Source organism: Myotis myotis, unplaced genomic scaffold, assembly GCF_014108235.1.
Source record: "Myotis myotis isolate mMyoMyo1 unplaced genomic scaffold, mMyoMyo1.p scaffold_m19_p_19, whole genome shotgun sequence".
Lineage (NCBI taxonomy): Eukaryota > Metazoa > Chordata > Mammalia > Chiroptera > Vespertilionidae > Myotis > Myotis myotis.
The window spans coordinates 10032851-10056947 of record NW_023416323.1 but is presented as its reverse complement, the minus strand read 5'-3'; the positions used below and the strand labels follow the sequence as shown (position 1 = coordinate 10056947).

Below are 24097 nucleotides of genomic sequence, written 5' to 3'. Positions count from 1 at the left end.
TTTCTTGTTGTTTTGTTGATGGTTTCTTTTGCTGTGCAGAAGCTTTTTATTTTGATGTAGTCCCATTTGTTTATTTTCTCTTTAGTTTCCAATGCCCTAGGAGCTGTATTGGTGAAGAAATTGCTTCGGCATATGTCTGAGATTTTGTTGCCTTTGGATTCTTCTAGTATTTTTATGGTTTCCTGTCGTACATTTAAGTCCTTTATCCATTTTGAGTTTACTTTTGTGTATGGTGTAAGATGGTGGTCTAGTTTCATTTTCTTGCATGTATCTGTCCAATTTTCCCAACACCATTTATTGAAGAGACTATCTTGACTCCATTGTATGTTCGTGCCTCCTCTGTCAAATATTACTTGAGCATATTGGTTCGGGTCGATTTCTGGGCTCTCTATTCTATTCCATTGATCTATATGTCTGTTCTTGTGCCAGTACCAGGCAGTTTTGAGAACAGTGGCTTTGTAATACAGCTTGATATCTGGTATTGAGATCCCACCTACTTTGTTCTTTCTAAGGATTGCTGCAGCTATTCGGGGTCTTTTTTTATTCCAGATGAATTTTTGGAGAGTTCGTTCTAGGTCTGTGAAATATGCCGATGGTATTTTAAAAGGAAGTGCACTAATTTATAGATTGCTTTGGGTAGTATGGACATTTTAATGATGTTGATTCTACCGATCCAAGAACATGATATGTTCTTCTGTCTGTTTATGTCTTCCTCTATCTCTTTTTTCAATGTCCTGTAGTTTTCTGAGTAGAGGTCTTTTACCTCTTTAGTTAAGTTTATTCCTAGGTAGCTTAATTTTTTTGGAGTGATGGTAAATGGGATTGTTTTTTTAGTCTCTCTTTCTGTAAGTTCACTATTGGTGTATAGAAATTCCATAGATTTCTTGGCATTAATTTTGTATCCTGCTACATTGCCAAATTCATTTATTAAGTCTAATAGTTTTTTTATGGAGTCTTTAGGGTTTTTTATATATAATATCATGTCATCTGCGAACAAGGACAGTTTTACTTCTTCTTTTCCAATTTGGATGCCTTTTATTTCTTCTTCTTGTCTAATTGCAATGGCTAATACTTCCAATACTATGTTGAACAGGAGTGGTGAGAGTGGGCATCCCTGGCTTGTTCCTGTTCCTAGGGGAAATGGTGTTAGTTTTTGTCCATTGAGTATGATGTTGGCTGTGGGTTTGTCATATAAGGCTTTTATTATGTTGAGGTATGATCCTTCTATTCCCACCTTGCTGAGAGTTTTTATCAAAAATGGATGTTGGATTTTGTCAAATGCTTTTTCTGCATCAATTGATATGACTATGTGGTTTTTTTCTTTCAATTTGTTTATGTGATGTATCACGTTTATTGATTTGTGGATATTGTAACATCCTTGCATCCCTGGGATAAATCCTACTTTGGTGTATGATCTTTCTGATGTACTGCTGGATCCGATTTGCTAAGATTTTGTTGAGGATTTTGGCATCTATGTTCATGAGGGATATTGGCCTGTAATTCTCTTTCATTGTGTTGTCTTTACCTGGTTTTGGTATTAGGGTGATGCTGACTTCATAGGATGAGCATGGAAGTGTTCTTTCCTCTTGAATTTTTTGTAGTTGTCTGAGGAGGATAGGTTTTAGTTCTTCCTTGAATGTTTGGTAGAACTCCCCTGTGAAGCCATCTCGTCCCGGGCTTTTGTTTCCTGGAAGCTTTTTGATGACTGCTTCAATTTCTTCCATAGTTATTGGCCTATTGAGATTTTTAGATTCTTCCTGATTAAGTTTTGCAAGGTTGTATTTTTCTAGGAATTTGTCCATTTCCTCCAGGTTGTCTAGTTTGTTGGAGTAGAGTTGTTCATAGTATTTTTTAACAATCCTTTGTATTTCTGTGGGGTCTGTTGTTATTTCTTCTCTTTCATTTCTGATTTTGTTTTTTGGGTCCTCTCTCTTTGTTTCTTAGTGAGCCTGTCTAGAGGTTCATAAATCTTGTTTATCCTTTCAAAGAATGAGCTCTTGGTTTTGTTGAGCTTTTCTATTTTTTTTTTGGTCTCTATGTCATTTATCTCTGCTCTGATATTTATTATTTCCTTCCTTCTGCTTACACAGGGCTTTTCTTGTTGCTCTCTTTCTAACTGTTTGAGTTGTAGGGTTAGGTAATTTAGTATCATTGTTTCTTGTTTTTTGCAGTAGGCTTGTAGAGTTATGAACTTCCCTCTCAAGACTGCTTTTGCTGTGTCCCATAGGTTTTGGATTGTTGTCTTCATTGTCGTTTGTTGCCATGATGTTTTTTATTTCTTCTTTGATCTCTCTGGTAACCCAGTCATTGTATAATAGCATGCTATTTAGTCTCCATGTGTTTGATTTTTTTGGATTGTTTTTATTGTAGTGGATTTCCTGTTTTATGCCATTGTGATCTGAGAAGATGCTTGACATGATTTCTATCTTCTTGAATTTGAAGAGACTTTGCCTGTGACCCAATATATGGTCTATATTTGAAAATGACCCATGTGCACTTGAGAAGAATGTATATTCTGTGGCTTTGGGTGAAATGTTCTGAAGATGTCAATTAATTCCATCTGATCTAGTGTGTCATTTAGGATTGCTGTTTCTTTGCTGATTTTTTGTTTAGAGGATTTGTCCAATGGTGATAGTGGGGTGTTAAAGTCCCCTAATATGACTGTATTGCTGTCAATCTCTCCATTGATCTCCTCCAGAAGTTTTCTTATGTATTCGGGTGCTCCTATATTGGGTGCGTATATGTTTACCAGAGTTATTTCTTCTTGTTGCATTGCTCCCTTTAGTATTATGAAGTGGGCTTCCTTATCTCTTTTTACGTCCTTCACTTTGGGATCTAATTTGTCAGATATAAGTATTGCTACCTCAGCTTTTTTTTCATTTCCATTCGCCTGAAAAAACCTTTTTCCATCCCTTCACCATCAGTCTGTGTGCGTCTTTTTTTCTGAGGTGGGTTTCCTGTAGACAGCAGATATATGGGTCATGTTTTCTTATCCACTCAGTTACCCCATGTCTTTTGATTGGGGCATTTAATCCATTTACATTTAAAGTTATTGATAGATACTTGTTTGTTGCCATTTTAATTCTTTACCCCTGTGTTCCTTCTTTGTTTCCTATTTTCTTCTTTTACAGCAGACCCTTTAGCATTTCTTGCATTGCTGGTTTGGTGGTAATAAACTCCCATAGTCTTTTTTTGTCTGTGAAGCTCTTGATTTCACCTTCAATTTTGATTGATAGCCTTGCTGGGTACAGTATTCTTGGATTCAGATTTTTCCTTTGCATGACTTTGTATGTTTCATTCCATTCCCTTCTTGCCTGATGTGTTTCTGTTGAGAAATCCATCGCTAGTCTGATGGGGGATCCTTTGTAAGTAACTTTCTGTCTCTCTTCGGCCACTTTTAAGATTCTTACTTTGTTGTTGGTGTTTGCCAATTTAATTATAATGTGCCTTGGCATCAGTCTTTTGGGGTTCATTTTGTTTGGGACTCTGTGGGCTTTTTGGATTTGTGTGAGTTTTTTCTTCCCTATATCAGGGAAGTTTTCTGTCATTATTTTTTCAAACAGGTTTTCTATTCCTTGCTCAGTTTCCTCTCCTTCTGGCACCCCAATTATGTGGATGTTGTTTCGTTTCATGTTGTCCCAAAGTTCTCTTAGTCTCTCCTCCTGCATTTTAATTTTTTTTTCCAAGAAGCTGCTCTGCTTGGGTATTTTTTCCTATCTTGTCTTCTAGCTCAGTGATGCAGTCTTCTGCTTCTTATAGTCTACTGTTGATGCTTTCTATTATAACCGTGGTTTTGAACTCTATGTCCAGTAGTTTACTTTCCTCCATTTCTGTCATTGTGACCTGTTTCTTTGTCTCCACATTTTGGCTGCTTTCCTGTGTTGATAGAGTGGCTTTCTGTGCTACGGGTCCTACAGGACCCAGTGCCTCAGCCTCCCCAATTACCTGAGGTAGACACTCTTGGTGCACCCCTTTGTGTGGGCTGTGTGCACAGTCTTGTTGTAATTAAGCCTTGATTGTAGTTGGTATCACTGGGAGGATTTGACCTCCAGGCCAATTGGCTGTGAGAATCAGCTGTGTCTATGGTGGGAGAACTTCTGTACTGGAGTATTACCCTTATGCGGCAAGACTCGCTTCAGTGGGGCTTTGGTGCTCACTGAGTCTTCCCCCTGAGTTTCCCTTATGGATCTGAGGAGTTGTAATCTGGATGGTCCCACTCTGACCACTGGGTATACCGGCACTTGGATCTCTAAGGAGGTGCTAATTTAACTCTGCCTTAGGCCACCCAGCAGGGGCTATGGAGAGATCTTCAGATTCCTCTTCTTTTTTTGGGATTTGGAGGTGCCCAGATGAGGCCCAGCTGTGAAACAGCGCAAGCTGCTGTGGGACCTTGGGCCTTCTTTTGGATGTTCTGGGTCTCTTTGACCCAGCTTCCGTTTGTTAGGTAATTTTAGATTTCAAAGGGCCAGGTCATTCATATGCAAAAGCCTCTGCACACACCTTGGGTGGGGCGGAGTATCAGGGAATCAACAGAGTGGAGCAAACAGCTATGGCTGCTCCTCAGTCCTACCCTAAGAGGCCCCGTGTCTCAGTGTCCCGGTAATTTCTGCAAGCACCTCTGAGAGAAAGCCGTCCTTGTGTTCAGCCTGCTGCCAGACAGTTCACTTTCTCTCTGTATGAGTCTGAGTCCCCAGAGTCTCGTCCGGAACTGGAGTCAGGGCCGTTGGGAGCTTGTGTCTCCCTCCCGATTGAAAAAGACAACTTGCATGCAAGAGCAACCTGGAGAGACTTTGACAGCTCAGGTCAGCATAATACCTGCAGCTGCCACTCGCCTTTCCTATATCTCAGAAAAAAGAAAAGAAAAAAATAAGGGAAAAAAGAAAAAGAAAAGAAAAAAAGAAGAAAAAAAGGGGAAAAAAAGAAAAATGACAACTGCGTCCTCAGTTTTCAGTCCTTTCAGTGTGCGCCTCTATACCTTTGCACTTTACTTCCGCACCTCCTCTGAGTCTCAATGCTTTTCTCTTTCCTTCTAGTTGTAGAATTTCCACTCAGCCAGCCTTCCTGTGGTTCTGGATAATGTCTGTTTTGTCTTTTAGTTGTATTTTTGAAGTGGTTGTGTGAGGCAGCAATTTCAGGTGTTTACCTATGCCACCATCTTGGTTTTTTCCCCACATCTTCTTTATCCAATCCTTATTGAAGGACACTTTGGTTGTCTCCATGTTTTGGCCACCGTGAATAATGCTGTAATGAACATAGGTTTGCATATATTTTTGTGAATAAATGTTGAGTTTTTTTCAGGTAGATACCCAGAAGAGGGAATGCTGGGTCATATGGTAACTCTATTTTTAGTTTTTTAAGGAACCACCATACAGTTTTCCATAGTGGTTGTACCAGTTTATATTCCCACTAACCTCTCCAACACCTGTCTTGATAATAACCATCCTAACAGGTGTGAGATGGTATCTCATTGTAGTTTTGATTTGCATTTCCTAATAGCTAGAGAAGTTGAACATCTTTTCATATATCTGATGGCCGTGTGTATGTCTTCTTGGGAGAGGTGTCTGTTCAGGCTCTCTGCTCAAATTTCTTTTAAATCCTTATCCAAGGATATTCTTATTGATTTTAGAGAGAGGGAAAGGAGAGAGACAGAGACAAAGAGAGAGAGAGAACATTCTAACATTCTCTAAACATTGATTGGTTTTTTCTTGTATGCACTCTCAGTGGGAATTGAATGCTCAACCTAGGTATGTGCCTGGACCAGGAATCAAACCCACAACCCTTCAGTATGTGGGATGATCTAATCTACTGAACCACACTGGCCAGGCCCTCTGTCCATTTTTTAATTGGATTATTTGTTCGGTGTTGAATTGTATAAGTTCTTTACATATTTTGGATATTAACCCTTAATTGAAGCTACTAGAGGCCTGGTGCACAAAAATTTGTGCACTCGGGGAGGGGGGTTCCCTCAGCTCGGCCTGTGCCCTCTCGCAGTCTGGGACCCCTCAGGGGATGTCCACCTGCTGGTTTAGGCCCGCTCCCTGGGGGATCAGGCCCAAGCTGGCAGTCAGACATACCTCTTGTAGCCCAGGAGCCCTCGGGGGATGTCCACTTGCCAGCGGGGACCAGGCCTAAGCTGCAGTTGGACATCCTTAGTGCTGCTAAGGAGGCAGGAGAGGCTCCTGCATCACAGCTGTGCTGGCAGCTGGCAGCTTGTCTTGTGGCTGAGCAGAGCTCCCCCTGTGGGAGTGCACTGACAACCAGGGGGCAGCTCCTGCATTGAGCGTCTGCCCCCTGGTGGTCAGTGTGTGTTATAGTGACCAGTCATTCCCAGTTGTTCTGCTGTTAGGGTCAATTTGCATATTACCCATTTATTATATGCCTGGTGCATGGGTGGGGGCTGGCTGGTTTGCCATGAAGGGTCTCCTGGATCAGGGTGGGATTCCTGCTGGGGTGCCTGGCCAGCCTGGGTGAGGGGCTAAGGGCTGTTTTAAGACTGTCCACACACCCTTCAGGGAGGGGGCTCCTGCTGGGGTGCCTGGCCAGCCTGGGTGAGGAGCTGAGGGCTGTTTGCAGGCTGGCCACAGCCCCTTCAGAATGGGGGTTCCCACTGGGGTGCCTAGCCAGCCTGGGTGAGGGGCTGAGGGTTGTTTGCAGGCTGGCCACACCCCCTTCAGGGTGTGGGGGGGTCCTGCTGGGGTGCCTGGCCAGCCTGCATGAGGGGCTGATGGCTGTTTGCAGGCTGGCCAAGGCCCCTGGTGGGGACCCTCACCCCATGAGGGTGTGGACAGCTTGGGTGAGTGGCTGATGGCTGATTGCAGGCTGCCAAGCCTCCCAGTGGGGACCCTCACCCCATGAGGGTGTGGCCAGCCTGTGTGAGGGGTTTATGGCTGTTTGCAGGCTGGCCAAGGCCCCCAGCCACCCAAGCTCCCAGTGGAGGCTGGCTGGATGCAGGTATCTGGGATTTATATCTTCTATAATTGAAACTTTGTTGCCTTTAGCGGAGGCCACAGACGGCCAGGGCAGGAGGGAAGCTTGGCTTCCGCCATTGCCAGGGCAACCAAGCCTCCTGCATGCTCCAGCTCTGTCACTTCCAGCCGCCATCTTGGTTGGGTTAATTTGCATATAGTCACTCTGATTGGCTTGTGGACATGGCTTGGGGCATAGCAAAGGTATGGTCAATTTGCATGTTTCTCTTTTATTAGATTAGATTGTTTGAAAATATCATCTCCCATTCAGTTGGTTTCCATTTTTTATTATTATTATTGTTGGTTTCTTTTGCTGTGTAGCAGGTTTTTAGTTTTATATAGTCCCATATATTTATTTTTTGCCTTTACTATCTTGCCTTTGGGGTAAAATGCGTAAAATGTTCTCTACAACTAAGGTCTGTAAGTTTAGTACCTGTTTTCTTCCATGTATTTTACTGTTTCAGATCTTATATTTAGGTCTTTGATACATTTTGAATTAATTTTTGTACATGGGGACACAGTGTAATATAGTTTTGTTCTGTTGCATGTGGCTTTCTAATTCTCTCAGCACCATTTATTAAAGAGGCTTTCATTTCTCTATTATATGTTTTTGGCTCTTCTGTCAAAAATTATTTTCCATATACATATAGTTTTATATCTGCAGTCTCACTTCTATTCCATTGATTTGTGTGTCTATTCTTCTGCTAATACCATGCTGTTTTGATTACTATAGCTCTATAGTATTTAAAGTCAGGTACCGTGATACCTCTGTGAATGTTGGTACACTTGAAGTTATTCCAGAGGCTCCTTACACTATCTTCATATTTTTGGATTCTTTTTCTTTTTCTGTTCTAATTGGGTGTTTTTTGCTTCTTCATATTCCAAATCACTGATTTGATTTTCAGCACCCTTTATTCTATTGTTGATTCCTTGTAAATTATTCTTCATTTCAATTAGTGTATGTTTCATTTCTGATTGGATCCTTTAAAAAAAATCCTTACCAGAGGGTATTTTTTCCATTGAATTTTTTTAGAGAGAATGGAAGGGAGGGGAGTGACAGAGAGAGAAACGCGGAAGTGAGAGAGACACATAAATTGGTTGCCTCCTGCACACAACCTGACCAGGCCAAGGACTGAGCCTGCAACCAGAACATGCCCTTGACCAGAATTGAATCCGAGACACTTCAGTGTTCAGGCTGATGCTTTAACCACTAAGCAAAACTGGCTAGGGCCTGACTGTTCCTTTTAATATATATATATATATATATATATATATATATATATATATATATATATATATATATATATTATTGATTACAGAGAGGAAGGGAGAGGGAGAGAGATAGAAACATCAATAATGAGAGAGGAAAGAGGGAGATTTCGAGAAACCAAGATGGCGGCATAGGTAAACACCGGAGATTGCTGCCTTGCCCAACCACTTCAAAAATACAACTAAAAGATGGAACGGACATTACCCCGAACCACAGGAAGGCTGGCTGAGTGGAAATTCTACAACTAGAAGGAAAGAGAAAAGCATACTGAGACTCAGGGGAGGTGCGGTGCGGAAGTAAAATACTAAGGTGCAGAGGTGCATGTGGAGCAGACTGGCGGCTGAGGGTGCGGTTGTCTTTTTCAATCGGGAGGGAGTCTCAGGCTCTGAGCTCCAGTTCCAGGCGAGTCTCTGGGGACCCAGACTCATACGGGAGAAGCGGGACTGTCTGGCATTGGTCGGAACTCGAGGGCAGCTTTTTCTCCGAGGTACTTGCAGCAGTTGCTGGGACACTGAGAAGCAGAGCCTCTGAAGGCAGGACTGAGAGTAGCCATAACTGCTCACTCCGCCCACCCTGTAGATCCCCTGGGACCTGCCCTGCCCAAGCCTTGCACGGAGGCATTTGCTGGATAGCCTCAGGCAGAGGCTAGATTAGCACCTCCCTAGAGATCAGGACAGAATTTCTCCCACTGCAGACACAGTTGATTCTCACAGCCAATTGGCCTGGAGGTCAAATCCCCCCCAGTGTTACCTACAACAATCAAGGCTTAAGTACAACAAGACTGTGCTCAAAGACCACAAGGGGGTGCACCAAGAAAACATAAAAAATGTGAAGACAAAGAAACAGGACACAAATTACAGAAATGAAGGAAAGCAAACTGCTGGATATAGAGTTCAAAACCACACTTTTAAGGTGTTTCAAGAACTGTCTAGAAGCCGCCGATAAATTTAGTAAGGCCCTCAAAAAGACTGGTGAGACAGCCGAAAAATGTAGTGAGATCCTCAAGAAATCTAGTGAGACCCTCGATGTTGTGATAAAGGACCAACCAGAAATTAAGCATACACTGACTGAAATAAAAAATATTATACAGACTCCCAACAGCAGACCAGAGGATTGCAAGAATCAAGTCAAAGTTTTGAAATATGAACAAGCAAAAAACACCCAACCGGAAAAGCAAAATGAAAAAAGAATCCGAAAATACGAAGATAGTGTAAGGAGCCTCTCAGACAACTTCAAGCGTACCAACATCCGAATTATAGGGGTGCCAGAAGAAGAGAGAGAGCAAGATATTGAAAACCTATTTGAAGAAATAATGACAGAAAACTTCCCCTACCTGGTGAAAGAAATAGACTTACAAGTCCAGGAAGCGCAGAGAACCACAAACAAAAGGAATCCAAAGAGGACCACACCAAGACACATCATAATTAAAATGCCAAGAGCAAAAGACAATGAGAGACTCTTAAAAGCAGCAAGAGAAAGAAAGTCAATTACCTACAAGGGAGTACCCATACGACTGTCAGCTGATTTCTCAACAGAAACTTTGCAGGCCATAAGGGAGTAGCAAAAAATATTCAAAGTGATGAATACCAAGAACCTACAACCAAGATTACTTTACCCAGCAAAGCTATCATTCAGAAGTGAAGGCCAGATAAAGAGCTTCACAGATAAGAAAAAGCTAAAGGAGTTCATCACCACCAAACCAATATTATATGAAATGCTGAAAGGTATCCTTTATGAAGAGGAAGAAGAAGCATAAGGTAAAGATATAAATTATGAACAACAAATACACATCTATCAACAAGTGAATCTAAAAATCAAGTGAATAAATAATCTGATGAACAGAATGAACTGGTGATTATAATAGAATCAGGGGCATAGAAAGGGAATGGACTGATTATTCTTGGGGGGGAAAGGGGTGTGGGGGATGTGGGAAGAGACTGGACAAAAATCGTGCACCTATGAATGAGGACAGTGGTTGGGGAGGAAGGGCAGAGGTGGGGTGGGAACTGGGTGAAGGGGAGTTGTGGGGGGGGGGAGAGGAACAAATGTAATAATCTGAACAATAAAGATTTAATTAAAAAAAATAATGAGAGAGAATCATTGATTGGATGCCTCCTGAATGCCCCACACTGGGGATTGAGCTTGGAACCTGGGCATGTACCCTGAATGGGAATTGAACCGTGACCTGGTTCACAGGTCAACATTCAACCACTGAGCCACGCCAGCCAGGCATGGCTGGTCATTTTTTTATGTGGTTGATGTTCCAAGTTTCTTGAAGTTGTCACTAAGTTCCTTGAAGTTGTCACTGTTCCTTGAAGTTGTCACTAAGTTCCTTGAGCATCCTTATAACCACTATTTTGAACACTGTATCCGGTAGTTTGCTTGTCTTCGTTTCACTTAGTTCTTTTTTTGGAGATTGCTTCTGTTCTTTCATTTGTGACACATCTTTGTCCCCACATTTTGGCTGCTTTCCCATGTTTGTTTCTGTGTATTAGGTAGAGCTGCTACGTCTCCTGGAATTGGTAGAGTGGCCTTGTGTAGTAGGTGTCTTATAGGGCCCAGTGGCTCAGCCTCCCCTTCACCTGAGCTGGACACTCCAGGTGCACCTCCTGTGTGGGCTGTGTGCACCATTCTGTTGCAGTTGATCCTTTCTTGCTGTTGGCATCACTGGGAGGGATTTACCCATAGGCCAATCAGCTGTGCAGACCAATTGTGACTACTGAGGAAGAGCTGCTATGCAGGAGATGCCCCTATGGAGCAGGGCTTGCTTCAGTGGGGCTTTGGTGATCTCTGAAGCTGCCCTATGAGTGTGTTGCTAGTGGATGTGGTAGGGTTGTAATATGGAATGGTCTGAAGCTGACCAATGGGTGCACTGACTCTGGGGCCTCTTAGGAGGTTCAAAGCCAGCTGGGGCCACCAGTGATTTGAAAATGGCTGCTACTTGAGTTGGGCTTGGAGGTGCCCAGGAGAGCCTAAGCTGTGAACCAAGGCAGGCTGCTGCTAGTGCTGTGCTTGAGGCCTCTTATTGAGAGGTATGGGGCATGCTGAAGCCAGCTGCTGCTTGTTTGAGAGATTTTAGGAAAATCTGAAGCTTGAGGCAGGACAGGCTATCCATATGGAAAGATCACTGCAAACAGCTTGGGTGGAGGTGAAAATGGGACAGTTTGGGGTCTCAAGGATTCACCAGGGCAAGGCAAATAGTGTGAGCCAGGTTGATAGAAATTCAGATATGGTGCTTGCCAGTAGGCTTTGTGGTGGGGGAGGTCTCAGCATAGAAACAATGACCTCTGCCAGCACTTTTGTCTTGGATAAAGCTTCCCCCCAGTTCTTGCCCTGATGGCAGACTATTTAGTTTCTCCACATATGTCCCTGGATCCTTTCAAGGTGCTGCCCCAGTGCTGGAGCTCAGAAGGAGTAAGTCTGTGTACCAGCACTTTAAGAAACACCTGGGACTCCAGCAGCTTGTGTGTCACTCAGACACAATTCCCATTATTTTTTACAGCCTGAAGTTATGGGGACTTTTCTTCCTGGTACTGGAACTATGGGCTGAGGGGTCTGGTGTGGGGCTGGGACCCCTTGCTTCTCACATAGATCTCTGCAGTCAAGCTATCCCTCCCAATTAAAAAAAAACCTGCCACACGTGGGTATCAGACCAGTCCGTTCAGCATTTCTACCAGTCCTACTAGTCTCAATGTGACTTATTTTTAAAATTCCCTAGTTGTAGAACTTTCATTCAGCCAGATTTCAGGCAGTTCTGAATAATGGTTGTTCTGTGGTTTAGTTGTAATTTTTATGTGCCATGTTTATCTATGCTGCCATCTTGACTGGAAGTTCTGTGCTTGGTATTTTATTTTATTTAATTTATTTTATTGTTTAAAGTATTTCATGTCTCCCTTTTCTCCAATTGACCCCCTCCCCACCCCCACCCCATCACTCCCGCCCTTGTGCTTGGTATTTATCCAAGCAGCTACTCTGTGCCTCTTAAATTGTGAGCTCAGTCCATTTACATTTAGGGTGATTATTGATATACTAGACTCTATAGTAACTAGAGGCCCAGTGCACGAAATTTGTGTGTGTGTGTGTGTGGGGGGGGGGTTCCCTCAGCCCAACCTGCACCCTCTCCAATCCGGGAGCCCTCAGGGGATGTCCTACTGACAGCTTTGGCCCGCTCCCTGCGGTTCTCTGTTCTCTGTAGGGCCTGCCTGCTCAACGCCATGGCAACCCGTAAGCAGGCCCTGCTGTCTGCTCTCTATGGGCCCGCTTGCCTGCTTGCCCAGTTGCCACGGCAACCCACAAGCAGGCCCTGCTGTCTGCTCTCTGCAGGGCCCGCTTGCCGGCTTGCTGCCGGCGGGACTGAAAGGACTGGAGGACTCCTGGGGGCAGGTCTAGCTGCGCCACCTGCCTGCTGCTCCCCCGGCGGGGCTGAGGGGACTGGGCACCATCTGGTGGCTATGGGCGCCACCATATTTGTGACAGAGTGATGGTCAATTTGCATATTCCCTCTTTATTAGATAGGATATGAGGATTTCATATAGCAAATTTATCTTTGGTTTTCTGTTAACTTTGTGCCTCCATTGTTTCTTTCCCCTTGTGTTTCTGTCTTTTGTTTTAGCTTGGTGGTGTTTTATAATTTTCCCCCTTTTAAACTGAATTTATTGTTTCTCCTTTTTTTGCATCAAGTGCTTGTTTTCTGTGTGTGTGTGCGTGTGTGTGTGTGTGTGTGTGTGTGTGTGTGTGTAGTTACCATCAGGTTTATGTAAGAGAATGTTTCATATATACAGTAGTCCTTTTTTTCTTCAGAATGCATCTAATCTCCATCACCCTTAACAAATTCAGACCTTTATCTAAATGTTTTCATTGTAAAAAATGATTTTTTTATTGGTGCTGTGAGTTTATTTTCAAATTGCAGTAGCTATTGTCTTCTTCCTCTTTTTAAAATGTCATTATCCTTTTTAACCTTTATGTGATTTTTAACAGGGTTGTAATATTTTGTTTCTGTTTGCCTATTGGTGATCTTATTCATAGTTTTGTGTTATTTTCTTGTTTTAGGTAGAATACCCCCTTGAGTCTTTCCTGCAATGGAGGTCTTCTGGTTGTAAATTCTCTCAGCTTCTCTATGTCTGGGAAAGTATTTCTCCTTCATATCTAAAGGATAACTTTGATGGATGTATTTATTACTCTTGGTTGGTAATTTCTCTCTTTCAGTAATTTGAATATTTGGCTGTAATCTTTCCTAGTTTGTAGGTTTTCTGCTACAAAATCCAATGCTTTGAATCTCTCTGATGATCAGTGACTTTGAGAATTTTTTCATATGTCTTTTGGCCATCTATATGTTCACTTTGGAGTCATGGCTACTTGGGTACTTCACCCATTTTTAATTGGATTGTTTGTCTTCCTTTTGTTAAGTTGTATGAGTTCCTTATATATTGTGGATATTCACCCTTTATCAGATGTATCATTGCCAAATATATTGTCCCAGGTAGTGGGCTCCCTTTCTGTTTTGCTGATGGTTTCTTTTGCTGTGCAGAAGCTTTTTATTTTGATGTAGTCCTATTTGTTCATTTGTTTATTTTCTCCTAAGTTTCCTTTGCCCTAGGAGATGTATCCATAAATATATTGCTATGAGAGATGTCTGAGATTTTGTTGCCTATGGTTTCTTCTAGGGTTTTTATTGTTTCCCAACTTACATTTAAGTCTTTTATTATCCTTTTTGAGTTTATTCTTGTGTATGGTGTAAGTTGGTGGTCTAGTTTTATTTTTTTTGCATGTATCTGTCCAATTTGGTATCACCTCACACCTGTCAGGATGGCTACCATCAACAAATGACAAGTGCTGGCAAGGATATGGAAGGAAGGGAACCCTAGTACATTGCTGGTGGGAATGCAGACCAATGCAGCCATTATAGAAAACAGTATGGAGTATCCTCAAAAGATTATATATGGAACTGCCATTTGATGCAGTTATCCCACTTCTAGGAATATATCCTAAGAAACCTGAAACACCAATCTGAAAGAATGTATGCACCCCTATGTTCATAGTGTAGCAATTTACAGCTAAGATTTGGAAACAGCCCAAGTGCCGATCAGTAGACAAGTGAATAAAAAAGTTGTGGTACATGTATACCATGGAATACTATGCAGCAATAAAAGAGAAGAATCTCTTACCTTTTGAGACAGCATGGAGGGACCTGGAGAGTATCATGCTAAGTGAAATAAGCCAGCCAAAGAAACACAAGTATCACATGATCTCACTCATATGTGGAATCTAATTAATAAAATAAACTGATCCAGAGACATGGAAGCATGGAACAGAGTGAGGAATCCCGAGAAAGACATGGGAGGGTGGGTGGGAGATAATCTATCAAAGACCTTGTATGCATATATACCTAACCCATGGGCACAGACAATAGGGTGGTAAAGGTCCGGGGTCGGGTCGGGGGGTGGGCTAGATTGGGTTAATGGGGGAAAAGGTAGACATATGTAATACTCTCAATAATAAAGATTTTAAAAAATCCAATGATAATTAGTAGAATTTCCTTTATAGATTACTGTCTTATTATCCCTGGCTGCCTTGAGAATTCTTTTGTTGTCATTAATTTTTGACAGTTTTAATAAAATGTGCCTCAGAGAAGGCCTTTTTTGGATTGAGATAATTAGGTATTCTTTTTGCATCTTGGATTTGAGGATCTAACTCTTTACATACATTTGAAAAGTTCTCATCAACTATTTGTTTGAATAGGCTCTCTGTTTTCTTCTCCCTGTCTTCTTCTTCTGGCACACCTATTATTCTTGTACTAGAGGCCCGGTGCATGAAATTTGTGTATGGGTAGGGTCCCTAGGCCTGGCCGGTGATCAGGGCCGATTGGGGCCTTGTGGCTGCCAGCCGGGCCTTCCTTCATTCTGCACTGCCCTTTTCCTTCGTTCTGCACATCATAGTGAGAGGTTGAACTCCCGGTTGGTTAAACTCCCAAGGGGACAATTGGCATATTAGCCTTTTATTATATAGGATTACTCTTTCTGATGAAGTCATATAGTTCTTGTAGAGTTCTTTCTCTTTTTTTATGCCCAAGTCTCTCTCTTCTTCCATCTGCATCATTTCTAGATTTCTATCTTCAATATTGCTAATTCCTTTCTCCAACTGGTCAGCTCTATTTCCTATGCCCACTAGTTCATTATTTATCTTTTTTTAATTGAGTTCTTCATCTTCAGAATTTCTATTTGGTTATTTTCTAAAGTTTTAATCTCTTTTATAAAGTACTTTTTTTTTTATTGCTTACAGTATTACAAAGGGTATTACATATGTGTCCCTTTTTTTTCCCCGCCCTTGACAATCCCCTGGCCTCCCCTACCCCCAAGTGTCTTATGTCCATTGGTTATGCTTATATGCATGCATACAAGTCCTTTGGTTGATCTCTTACCCCCCTCCATCCTGCCCCCCACCCCTCCCCGGCCTTCCCGCTGCAGTTTGACAATCTGTTTGAGGCTGCTCTGCCTCTGTATCTATTATTGTTCAAAAGTTTATAATGGTCTCTATTATCCATGAATGAGTGAGATCATGTGGTATTTTTCCTTCATTGACTGGCTTATTTCACTTAGCATAATGCTCTCCAGTTCCATCCATGCCGTTGCAAATGGTAAGAGTTCCTTCTTTTTTACAGCAGCATAGTATTCCATCGTGTAGATGTACCACAGTTTTCTAATCCATTCATCTACAGATGGGCACTTAGGCTGTTTCCAGATTCTAGCTATGGTGAATTGTGCTGCTATGAACATAGGGGTGCATATATCCTTACTCATTGGTGTTTCTGGTTTCTTGGGATATATTCCTAGAAGTGGGATCATGGGGTCAAATGGGAGTTCCATTTTTAGTTTTTTGAGGAAACTCCACACTGTCTTCCATAGTGGCTGCACCAGTCTGCATTCCCACCAGCAGTGCACGAGTGTTCCTTTTTCTCCACATCCTCTCCAGCACTTGTCGTTTGTTGATTTGTTGGTGATAGCCAATCTGGCAGGTGTGAGATGGTACCTCATTGTTGTTTTGATTTGCATCTCTCGGATGATTAGTGACTTTGAGCATGTTTTCATATGTCTGTTGGCTTTCTGAATGTCCTCTTTTGAAAGGTGTCTATTTAGGTCCTTTGCCCATTTTTTGATTGGATTGTTTATCTTCCTTTTGTTAAGTTGTATGAGTTCCCTATAAATTTTGGAGATTAGGCCCTTATCAGATATGACATTGGCAAATATGTTTTCCCACGCAGTGGGCTTTCTCGTTGTTTTGTTGATGGTTTCTTTTGCTGTGCAGAAGCTTTTTATTTTGATGTAGTCCCATTTGTTCATTTTCTCTTTAGTTTCAAGTGCCCTAGGAGCTGTATCAGTGAAGAAATTGCTTCGGCATATGTCTGAGATTTTGTTGCCTTTGGATTCTTCTAGAATTTTTATGGTTTCCTGTCGTACATTTAAGTCCTTTATCCATTTTGAGTTTATTTTTGTGTACGGTGTAAGTTGGTGATCTAGTTTCATTTTCTTGCATATATCTGTCCAATTTTCCCAACACCATTTATTGAAGAGACTATCTTGGCTCCATTGTATGTTCTTGCCTCCTTTGTCAAATATTAATTGAGCATATTGGTTCGGGCTGATTTCTGGGCTCTCTATTCTATTCCATTGATCTATATGCCTGTTCTTGTGCCAGTACCAGGCAGTTTTGAGAATAGTGGCTTTGTAATACATCCTGATATCTGGTATTGAGATCCCACCTACTTTGTTCTTTCTAAGGATTGCTGCAGCTATTTGGGGTCTTTTTTTATTCCAGATGAATTTTTGGAGAGTTCTAGATCTGTGAATTATGCCGTTGGTATTTTAATGGGAAGTGCGTTGAATTTATAGATTGCTTTGGGTAGTATGGACATTTTAATGATGTTGATTCTACCAATCCATTAACACGGTATGTTCTTCTGTCTGTTTATGTCTTCCTCTATCTCTTTCTTCAGTGTCCTGTTGTTTTCTGAGTAGAGGTCTTTTACCTCTTTAGTTAAGTTTATTCCTAGGTAGCTTAATTTTTTTGGAGCGATGGTGAATGGGATTGTTTTTATAATCTCTCTTTCTGAAAGTTCACTATTGGTGTATAGAATTGCCTCAGATTTCTTGGGGCTAATTTTGCATCCTGCTACATTGCCAAATTCATGTATTAAGTCTAGTAGCTTTTTTATGGAGTCTTTAGGGTTTTGTATGTATAGTATCATGTCATCTGCGAACAAGGACAGTTTTACTTCCTCTTTTCCAATTTGGATGCCTTTTATTTCTTCTTCTTGCCTAATTGCGATGGCTAATACTTCCAGTACTATGTTGAACAGGAGTGGTGAGAGTGGGCATCCCTGGCTTGTTCCTGTTCCTAGGGGAAATGGTGTTAGTTTTTGTCCATTGAGTATGATGTTGGCTGTGGGCCTGTCATATATGGCTTTTATTATGTTGAGGTATGACCCTTCTACTCCCGCCTTGCTGAGAGTTTTTATCAAAAATGGGTGTTGGATTTTGTCAAATGCTTTTTCTGCATCAATTGATATGACCATGTGGTTTTTTTCTTTCAATTTGTTTATGTGATGTATCATGTTTATTGATTTGCGGATATTGTACCATCCTTGCATTCCTGGGATAAATCCTACTTGGTCATGGTGTATGATCTTTCTGATGTACTGCTGGATCCGATTTGCTAAGATTTTGTTGAGGATTTTGGCATCTATGTTCATGAGGGATATTGGCCTGTAATTCTCTTTCATTGTGTTGTCTTTACCTGGTTTTGGTATTAGGGTGATGCTGACTTCATATAATGAGCTTGGAAGTGTTCCTTCCTCTTGAATTTTTTGTAGTTGTCTGAGGAGGATAGGTTTTACTTCTTCCTTGAATGTTTGGTAAAACTCCCCTGTGAAGCCCTCTGGTCCTGGGCTTTTGTTTGCTGGAAGCTTTTTGATGACTGCTTCAATTTCTTCCATAGTCATTGGCCTATTGAGATTTTTAGATTCTTCCTAATTGAGTTTTGCAAGGTTGTATTTTTCTAGGAATATATCCATTTCCTCCAGGTTGTCTAGTTTGTTGGAGTAGAGCTGTCCATAGTATTTTTTAACAATCATTTGTATTTCTGTGGGGTCTGTTGTTATTTCACCTCTATTGTTTCTATAAAGTACTTTTTTGTTCATTGATTTGATTTCTGAGATTATACTGCCGTTTTGTTTTCTTGTATCTCATTGAATTTTTTTCAGAACTGCAATCTTTAATTCTATGTAATTTAAATCCCACATTTTCATGTCTTCAAATTCATTTTCTGGAGATTTCAAATTTTCTTCTTGAGCTGTCTTGTTACCTTGGTTATTCATGGTTTTTGATGGATTCCTTCTTTGTCTAGTTACCTATGTATGAGTGATATTTCTCTAGTAGATTAATAAGAAGTCTTTTTATTCTTTTCCAGTAGGTGATACTGAATCACAAGTTTTGTATTTCTCTTGCAATACTTTGGCTTTTCAGATTTCTCTGGGATGGTATAAGATATCCTGTGTTCCCTGGGAAGGTAGGCATTTCCTCTGTGATCAGTCTCAGGGGATCAACCCTGAGATTGTGGTGGGTGATGAAAGTTTAAATCCATGAAATCCCAGTTCTGTCCCCTGTAGCCAGATGCATCTGTCATTGCAGCCTTAATGGGTGAGGATGGTGTGAACTGGCAGAGGCTGGCTGGTGCCTTTGTTGCTTTGTTCTCTCAGTAATGGTTCCTGGCAAATATTTGCAGCCTCACCTCTGTATCTCCACTTGACTATGAGATTAGTCACAGAGTGTGCCTGTCATTCAGGAAAAAAATATTTTTAAATTCCAGTTCTCAGGCTTGCAGATAATGTGCTCTGCAACCTGACACTCACTACTATACCTTCTTTCGGGGTGCACTGCTAGCTCTGGGAGCATGAGGGGAAGGGAGCTCTACGGGGGTGGGGGAGGTGGCCAGGCTCTGTGGCTTTGTTTTTTGGCCTGGAAAAATTGCTCGACAATTGGAGCTGCATCTTTGTGCTTTGTCCTTGCCCAGGTCAGTGGGTTCATCCATAGCACATACTGACAACTCCCACAGGAATGCTCACTGTATTTTGCTGCTTCTCCCAGCTGAAGAGAGTGCAAGAAGCAACCTGATTTCTTCTCTCTTCACAGTGAGATTTGGGCTACATCCCTGGTACCATCTGAGCTCTTCTTTCTTCCCACCTCCTTGGTTGGCTCTCTTGCCCAACTTTGGATGTTTTAATGCATGGGTATCTCTGACTAGTTTGTGATGAGCAGGACATCTTTTGTTGAATTATAGCTGTTCAAATTGCTGAAACTTCAAGGGGAGAGATTAAGAGCACCTTGCAGGTGACCATTCCTCTAACATCACCTATCTCATGTATTTAAAAATCTCTTTGTACTACTGAAGTTCCACCTTAAGATACACTAAATTTTTTAAAAATGATCTCTCTCTCTCTCTCTCTCTCTCTCTCTCTCTCTCTCTCTTTCTCTCTCTTTTATTGACTTCAGAGAGGAAGGGAGAGGGCAAGCGATATTGAAACATCAATGATGAGAATCATTGATTGGCTGTCCCCTGCAACCTGGGCATGTGCCCCTGACTGGAATCGAACCCAGAATCCCCAGTCCGCAGGCCCAACACTCTATCCACTGAGCCAAACCAATCAGGGCGTTAGCTCTATCTCTTACTGAACTTTCTGTTCTGTTCTATTCATAATGCCTGTATATTTATTCACCAGTCTTACAAAGTTTTTATTATTTATAACATAATATACAATGTTTATATTATTTGTAATACAATGCAACATAACATAATACAGTGTAACAGCTGGTATGATATTTCCTACATTGTTGCTCTTCTAAAAATATTTTCATGCTATTCTTGCTTATTTTTACATAAGAACTTTAACATGTCTAGTTGTAGAAAGGCTATCTGCTGGTTTTTTTATGGGAATCACATGAAGTTTGTAATAATCTAAGAATATTGATATTTTTGTATGATGTTGAGTATTCCTATTCAAGAATAGAATATGTTTTCCATTGTTTAAATGCATTTTTCTATCACGTAGGAGTGTTTTACTGTGTCCTTCATAAATTTTTGCTAATTTTATGCTTTTAAAAATATTAATTCCAATATGAAATGAATTATTTTTATATATGAAGGTATGAAATTTCTGTATGAATAAAGGTGAGACCTGTGTATGTGTGTTTGTTTGTTTTTTGCTTTAACAGGAATGCCTCCAGTGTTTCCTTAAGTTCTTGGCTTTTAGACTGCAATATATGTATATATCAATTCATATTTTAAAGAATTTTAAAAAATCAAGATTGGGTTTTGAATTTTTCACTTGCTTTTAAAAAAATGTTTTTATGGATTTCAGAGAGAAAGGGAAAGGAAGAGAGAGAGAGAGAGAGAGAGAGAGAGAGAGAGAGAGAGAGAGAGAGAGAGAAACATCAACGATGAGAGCAAATCATTGATCAGATATTTCCTGCATGACCCATACTGGGGATCGAGCTCATACCCATGCCCTGACCAGGATCTGAACCATGACCTCCTGGTTCATAGGTCAATGCTCAACCACTGAGCCATGCCAGCTGGGCATTTGAACATCTAAAAGGAGAATTACATGATTTTTCTCATTAGATCTAACATTAGTGTTAATCATATTAACAGATGATCTAGTAGTGACCAGTTTGTTATTTCAACTAAGTCCAACTGAGACACTATAAAATAACGGTCCCCCAAACTATTTACGTTCTAACCCCTGGAGTCTATAAATATATTCTTACATGGAAAAAGGGATTTTGCAGATGTGATTAAGTTAAGGATCTTGAGAAGAAGAAATTATTCTAGGTTACCTAAGTAAGTCCAGTATAAACGAAAGGGTTCTTATAAGAGTAAGAGGGAGGAGTGGCCATGACCCAGTGACGTGGCATGCCCAGCTACCTGACCCTGCCATCACAACCCAGCATGCCTGACCCTGCTACCACTGCCCAACCTCACTGCCACCCAGTGCACTGGTCCAGGTTGTGTGGCCCCACTACCAGAAGTCAAGGCTGGGAACTAGTGTTTGTTGGAGAGGAGGATGTCGCCTACCCTGGGCCAGGGTGCTTCTAGCTAGGGCCAGATGGAGAGTGAAAAAGCTACAGGTCTGTGGGAGCTCTTGGTGGATAACAGGATGTGGACTGGACAGTGAGTTCTCGGAAGGAAGATCAGTCCTGCCCAACTGGAGCACAAGAGAAGTACTATTTACCCCACGTGCAGAAAGGTTGCTTCTGCCCTGCCCTGCAGTGACCTAAGGCAAGAGAGAATGATGCTAGACAGGAAATCTGCACATCTGCAGCTGGCTCTGGAGGTGCAAGGGACTTAGGCATTAGCCCTTGTTGGAGCCTGGGTAGAGTGCCCACCCAGCAGGAGCCAGCAGTGTTGAAAGTTTGGAGTGTCAAGCTGGGATGATTTTTATTAATATTATTATTTTTTTATTTCAGAGAGGAAGGGAGAGGGAGAGATAGAAACATCGATGATGAGAGAGAACCATTGATTGGCTGCCTCCTGCATGCCCCACACTGGGGATCAAGTTTGCAACTGAGACATGTACCCTGACTAGGAATTGAACTGTGACCTCCTGATTCATAGGTTGATGCTCAAACCCTGAGCAACACTGGACAGGCTATTTTTATTAATATTTTAAGAACCTCCTGCTTGAGGTGGCAGTGAGGGGGTGCCAGAGAGTCTGAAGAGCTGAGACATTAAAAGTAGAGGAACTGCCCACCCCACTACCCCACTACAAGCTACAGACATGACTCCCAACGAGTCTATTCAAACCATTCTGGTCAGGACCATGTCCACAGGGGCAGGGAGAACAGCTCAGGACGGGGACATTCAAGGTGTGAGACTTGAGGCAGACCCAGCCTCTGGGCTATGGAGGCCCCACCCACTGGACACCTTGGGGCAGTTCCTCATAAAGGGCCTGCAAAAAGACTTACTTGGACTCACTTCTGAGCTCCAGCACAGACACAGCAGTTTGAAAGGCATTAGAGACATATGGGGAGGAACTGAATTGTTTGGCATCAGGGTGAGAGCTGGAGAGTAGCTTTCTCCCAGACAGAAGTGCTGGCAGAAGCCACTGTTCCTTTGATGACCCCTTCCTCCACAGAGCCAGCAGACTGGTGACATATCTGAGTTTCCAACAATCTAGTTTACATTGCTTGCTCCATCTGATGATTGGTTCCCTGAGGTCCTGCCCCACCCAACTTTCCAGCCCACCCAAGCTGTCTCCAGTGGCTTTAATATCAGGCTTCAGATTTTCATAAAATCTCTCAAACAAGCAGCATCTAGTCTTTAGCAAGCTGATACCACTTGCTAAGTGGCCCCAGGCCCATCACTACCAACATCCAGCCTTGGTTTACATGTTGGCCTGGCCTGGCACCTCCAAGGCCAGCATAAGAAGCAGACATCTGCATATCACTTTGCACCTATGGCAGTGACTGATCTTGGCCTGCATCTCCTGGGAGGCCCCAGAGCCAGCACACCCAGTGGCAGTTTTAGACCACTTCAAAGCATCACCACCCAACCATCTCCACAAGTAACACACTCAAGGGTTGACTCTGTGGGTACTTCAGAGCCCTGCTGAAGTAAGCCTTGCTCTGTGTGGTGGGCCCCTGCACAGCTGATCCTCCAAGGTGGTTGGAGGTGAGTGGGCAGTGGCTACATCTAGTCCTTGCAGCTTATCATCTCAAGTAAATGCATCCCATTGATGTGCCCACAGCAATCAAGACTCAATTACAACAGAAGGGTGGATAGCCCACACCTTGAATGCCCAGCTGGGGTGATCAGCGAGGCTGTGCCATTGAACACTACAGGACACCTACTACATTAGGTCATGCTACCAAGCCTAGGAGATGTAACAGCTCAACCTAATACATAGAAACAAACACAGGGAGGTGGCTAAAATGAGGAGACCAAGAAACATGTCCCAAATTAAAGAACAGAACATAACTCTAGAAAAATAACTAAACAAAATGGAGACAAGCAATCTACTAGATTCAGAGTTAAAAGCAATGGTTATAAGGATGCCCAAGGAACTTAGTGAGTACCACAACAGCATAAAAAATAACCAGTCAGAAATGAAGGATGCACTAACTTAAATAATGAATAATTTAAAGGTAATCAACAGTAGAGTAGGTGAATCTGAGAATCAAACCATCAATTTGGAATATAAGGAAGCAAAAAACACCCAATCAGAAGAGCAAAAAGAAAGAAAAATCCAAAAAATGGGGATAGTGTAAGGAGCTTCTGGGACAATGTCAAGCATACTAACATTCGCATCATGGGGGTGCTAGAAGGAGAAGAGAGAGCTCAAGAAATTGAAAATCTATTTGAAAAAAAAATGACAGAAAGCTTCCCTAACTTCATGAAGGAAACAGACACACAAGTACAGGAATCACAGAGTTCCAAAGAAGAACACAAAGAGGCTCATGCCAAGACATATCATAATTAAAATGCAAAAGGTTAAAGACAAAGAGAAAATCTTAAAAGCAGCAAGAGAAAAGCAGTTAGCTACCTACAAGGCAGCTCCCACAGACTGTCAGCTGATTTCTCAAAAAGAAAAGAAAAGAAAAAACAACAAAAACTGCAGGCCCGAGAGAGTGACAAAAAATATTCTAAGAGATGAAAGACAAGGAACTACAATCAAGATTACTCTAACCGGCAAAGATATCATTTAGAATCACTGGACAGATAAAGAGCTTCCCAGACAAGAAAAAGCTAAAGGAGTTCATCAACATCAAACCAGTGTAATTTAAAATGTTAAAGAGTCTTCCCAAAGAAGAAA

The 24097-nt window shown here is 41.9% G+C and overlaps 1 non-coding gene across 1 annotated transcript; it reads left to right on the top strand.

Moving 5' to 3' along the window:
• Positions 1-4727: 4727 nt before the first annotated feature.
• LOC118674930 lies at positions 4728-4845 on the top strand. Its single transcript, XR_004973769.1, has one exon. It is a non-coding gene; the product is annotated as a small nucleolar RNA SNORA44 (small nucleolar RNA).
• Positions 4846-24097: the final 19252 nt, after the last annotated feature.